Source organism: Colobus angolensis, unplaced genomic scaffold (genome assembly GCF_000951035.1).
Source record: "Colobus angolensis palliatus isolate OR3802 unplaced genomic scaffold, Cang.pa_1.0 Scaffold128, whole genome shotgun sequence".
In the NCBI taxonomy this organism is placed as follows: domain Eukaryota; kingdom Metazoa; phylum Chordata; class Mammalia; order Primates; family Cercopithecidae; genus Colobus; species Colobus angolensis.
Genome location: NW_012114030.1, coordinates 2495030 through 2500143, shown reverse-complemented (window position 1 = coordinate 2500143; position 5114 = coordinate 2495030). Strand labels below are relative to the sequence as shown.

The 5114-nt window shown below is 50.2% G+C and overlaps 1 protein-coding gene across 2 annotated transcripts in view; it reads right to left on the bottom strand.

Annotated features, from left to right (window-relative positions):
* The window catches only part of ZNF48 (zinc finger protein 48), a 22586-nt gene that overhangs the window by 4842 nt on the left and 12630 nt on the right, over window positions 1-5114 (bottom strand). The window lies entirely within an intron of this gene.

The following is a 5114-nucleotide window of genomic DNA, read 5'->3' as shown; positions in this document are numbered from 1 at the left end:
CGGCTGGAGCTCGGTGGCCCGCGGGCGGCAGCGTGCGGCCCAGGGGCTACTCTAAGCCGAGGACGGCGGCCCGAACTCGGTGGTATTAACCGTGTGCCTCCTGGGCTGCAGCTGGGTAATGAGGCCCGAGGCTCTTCGCAATTGTGGCTGTGTGTCTCCGGGCACCTGCGCCGACCTCCGGGGCCGGCCGACTGCGCCAGCCACCCCGGCCTGGGAGAGACAAAGAAAGAGGGATCCAAAGACGGACTCGGGGAAAGGGGTGGGGGAGAGACCAAGGAAGACAAAGGGCGGCGGAGACCCCAGACGGGGCGGGGCGGGGCGCCGAGACATGGGAAACAAAGCGGGGCTGGTCCGAGAGGCCGAGGGCCCGGGGTGGGGGGGGGGGGGGGGGGGGAATGGGGGCTGGGCTGGGGAGACCGAGGCAAGAGCAGAGGCTAGAGGCAGACACCGGGTAAATGCTGCTGGGGAAATGGAATCAGACCTGAGGCCCGGAACAGAGACCCTGAGCCAGAGACTCACATTAGAGCTTTGAGTCACAGACGACGCAAGGGCAGAGAGAGACCGAGGGACAGCGGCTGACCGAAAATACGGGGAGCCAAAGATTGGCCGCTAGAGACAAAGAGACGTAGAAACGGATAAGAGATAAAGTCATTGACGCAGAGTCCCAGGAGCAGTAAGAAGAGGCTGGGAGCCTGGAGAGAAACAGGCCCAGGAGCAGAGGAACAAAAGACGGCAGTCAGCGAAACGGGCAGAGACAAAGAGAAAGAGACACAAAGAAAGAGGCGGCCAGAAAGACTCCGGACAGGTCGGCAGCACTACAAAGGCCAGGCTCAGGGAGAGGCTGAAGAACAAGCCCTGTTTCCCATCCTGGTGGGGCCCTGGCTGGAGCTGTGTTCCCAGGTTCCCAGGCCCCAGGAACAAGATCCCAGTATCCGCCCACTGGGCGGGCTTGGTTTTGGGGTGGAGAGAGTGTCTAGAGGTGTCTTCAGCCCCTCTGCCAATGAGGGTGGGGGTAACTATGGTTTGTGTATTAATTCATATTTATTAGCATCTTAGTGCTAAGCCAACAGTTGGGGATAAAGAGTTGAAACACCTGCAAGATTTGTTCTTGGAGAGCTACCAGTCTAAAGGAGCAAGTACACAAATCACTGAAATTAGAGACTTTAGCCAGGCCTGGTGGCCTGCCCCTGTAATCCCAACTGGGAGGATTCCCTGAACCTGGGAATTCAAGGATGCAGTGAGCTATGATCATGCCACTGTACTCCATCTTGGGCAACAGAGCAAGACCCTGTCTCTTAAAAATAAAAGAGAGAGAGCGGGCTGGGCCCAGTAGCTCATGCCTGTAATCCTAGCACTTTGGGAGGCCAAGGTGGGAGGATCACTTGAGGCCAGTAGTTCAAAACCAGCCTGGGCAAAAAAGTGGACCTTGTCTCTACAAAAAAACAAAAATTTAGCTGCGCATGGTAGAACATATCTGTGGTCCTGGCTACACTGGAGACTGAGGCAGGAGGATCACCTGAGCCCAGGAGGTAGAGGCTGCTGTGAACCCTGTTTGTGACACTGCACTTCAGCCTGGGCAATAGAGCGAGACCCCATCTAAAAAAAAGAGAGAAAGAAAGACTGTTAAGGTAGTTGTATGGACCCGGCTGGGTGCAGTGGCTCACATCTGTAATCCCAACACTTTGGGAAGCCGAGGCAGGTGAATCACATGAGGTTAGGAGTTTGAGACCAGTCTGGCCAACATGGTAAAACCCTGTCTCTAAAAAGATACAGGGCCAGGTGCTGTGGCTCACGCCTGTAATCCCAACACTTTGGGAGGCCTAGGCGGGCATATCACATGAGGTTAGGAGTTTGAGACCAGTCTGGCCAACATGGTAAAACCCTGTCTCTAAAAAGATACAGGGCCAGGTGCTGTGGCTCACGCCTGTAATCCCAGCACTTTGGGAGGCTGAGGTGGGCAGATCATGAGGTCAGGAGATCGAGACCATCCTGGCTAACACGGTGAAACCCCATCTCTACTAAAAATACAAAAAAAGTAGATGGGCATGGTGGTGGGCGCCTGTAGTCCCAGCTACTCAGGAGGCTGAGGCAGGAGAATGGCATGAACCCAGGAGGCAGAGCTTCCAGTGAGCCGAGATCATGCCACTGCACTCCAGCCTGGGCGACAGAGTAAGACTCCACCTCAGGAAAAAATAAAATTAAATAAATAAATAAATAAATAAATACAAAGATACAAAAAAAAAAAAAACAGAAAAAGAAACGGAAAGAAAAAAAAAACCTTAGGCTGAGATTAGTGGCTCATGCCTATAATCCCCACACTTTGAAAGGCTGAGGCAAGTGAATCCCCTGAGGTCAGGAGTTCGAGACCAGTTTGGCCAACATGGTGAAACCCCGTCTCTACTAAAACACAAAAATTAGCCGGGTATGGTGGTATGCGCCTGTAATCCCAGTTACTCGGGAGGCTGAGGCAGGAGAATCGCTTGAACTTGGGAGCTGGAGGTTGCAGTGAGCTGAGATCACACCACTGCATTCCATCCTGGGCAACAGAACAAAACTGTGTCTCAAAAGAAAAGAAAAGAGAAAGAAAACCGCCAGGAACGGTGGCTCACACCTGCAATCCCAGCATTTTGGTAGGCTGAGGCGGGCAGATCATGAGGTCAGGGGTTTGAGACCAGCCTGACCAACATGGTGAAACCCCGTCTCTGCTAAAAATAAAAAAATTAGCTAGGTGTGGTGGCACTCAGCTGTAATCCCAGCTACTCAGGAGGCTGAGGCAGGAGAATCCTTTGAACCCTGGAGGCAGAGGTTGCAGTGAGCAGAGATCACTGCACTCTAGCCTGGTCCACAGAGTAAGACTCCATCTCAAAAAATAAAAAGAAAAGAAAACCTAATGTGTGCTAGAAGCTTGAGATCCAAAGATGACTATGGATTATGACCTATCTTCAGAGAGGAAAATAGAGAATAGTTCTGTTTTAATGTGCCATGAGTTTACATATTAGGAAAGCAGTGAAAGATGAAGATAGAATGTAAGTTTATTCGGCCAGGTGCAGTGGCTCACGCCTGTAATCACAGCACTTTGGGAGGTCGAGGTGGGCAGATCACGAGGTCAGGAGATCGAGACCATCCTGGCTAACATGTTGAAACACCCTCTCTCCTAAAAATACAAAAAATTAGCCAGGCGTGGTGGCGGGAGCCTATAGTCCCAGCTACTCGGGAGGCTGAGGCAGGAGAATCACATGAACCCGGGAGGGGATGCAGCAGTGAGCCCAGATTGCACCACTGCACTCCAGCCTGGGTGACAGAGCGAGACTCCAACTCAAAAAAAAAAAAAAGTATGTTTATTTGTTTGTTCCACAAACATTTCCTGGGTATCCATCAGGTACCGGGCATTTGTGCTGGGTAATAGAAGAGGGTATGAATGATCAGCATGTCTGCCATATTCATTTGCAGAGCTGCCTAACTCTGATTTTGAGAGGACAAAGCCTAGAGTTATTAGATCTGAATTTGAATTCATGTCTAAAGATATAGAAGTCCCTCCAGGGATGCAAGGGGGAGGGGAAGAGGTAACTATGAAGACATGATGACAAGATGAAGAACTAATCCAGGCTGGGCATAGTGACTCACACCTGGAATCTCAGGGCTTTGGGAGGCCGAGGCAGGAGAATCATTTGAGGTCAGGAGTTTGGGACCAGCCTGGCCAACATAGTGACCCCGTCTCTTCAAAAAAAAAGAGAATTTGCCAGGGATGGTGGTGCAAAGCTATAGTCCCAGCTACTTGGGAGGCAAACAAGCCCCAAATATCATGTGAATGATTTGTCATAATTAGTTGCAATTAAGCACATAAATGGACTATGGTGTCACTGTTAATTCATATAAACTCTACATTTAACACAATAACCAAGCAAGAGTCTTTTTTTTTTTTTTTGAGACAGAGTCTTACTCTGTTGTTCAGGCTGGAGTGCAGTGGCACGATCTCAGCTCACCACAACCTGCACCTCCCAGGTTCAAGCAATTCTCCTGCCTTAGCCTCCTGAGTAGCTGGAACTACAGGAGCGCACAACCACGCCCAGCTAATTTTTGTATTTTTAGTAGAGACGGAGTTTCACTTTGTTGACCAGGCTAGTCTCTAACTCCTGATCTCATGATCCGCCTGCCTCAGCTTCCCAAAGTGCAGGGATTACAGGCGTGAGCCACCATGCCTGGCCGCAAGAGCCTTTTCTGCAGGGCAATTTGTTTTCTTTTTGTTATTGTTGTTTTTGTTTTATTTTTATTTATCTTTATTTTTAATTTTCATTTGAGAATAGAGTCTTACTCTGTCGCCCAGGTTGGAGTGCAGTGGCGCGATCTCAGCTCACTGCAACCTCCACCTCCTGAGTTCAAGCAATTCTCCTGCTTCAGCCTCCTGAGTAGCTGAGATTACAGGTGTGCAGCACCACACTCGGCTAATTTTTGTATTTTTTTTAGTAGAGATGGGGTGTCGCAATGTTGGCCAGGCTGGTGTTGAACTCCTGACCTCAGGTGATCCACCCATGTTGACCTCCCAAAGTGCTGGGATTACAGGCGTGGCCACTGTGCCCGGACTGTTGTTGTTTTTTTGAGACAGGGTCTCGCTCTGTTGCCACTGCACCTGGCGTGGCATTAATATGTAGAAATGCTTCAAATATATAACTTCCTGGGCCAGGTGCAGCAGCTGTAATCCCAGGACTTTGGGAGATCAAGAAGGGAGGATTATATAAGTTCAGGAGTTCAAGGCCAGCCTGGGCAACATAGCAAGATCTTGTCTTTACTAAAAATCAAAAAGCTTAACTGGGTGTGGTGGTGCGCACCTGTAGCCCCAGCTAAAACAAACACAAAAACAAAAACAGATAATGTACATCTGCATGTATCATAGAAAGATGTAGAGAACAGGCCTGGCACGGTGGCTTACACCTGTAATCCCAGCACTTTGGGAGGCTGAGGTGGGTAGATCACCTGAAATTGGGAATTCAAGACCAGCCTGACCAACATGGAGAAACCGCATGTCTACTAAAAATACAAAAAAAAGGCCGGGCGCGGTGGCTCAAGCCTGTAATCCCAGCACTTTGGGAGGCCGAGACGGGCGGATCACGAGGTCA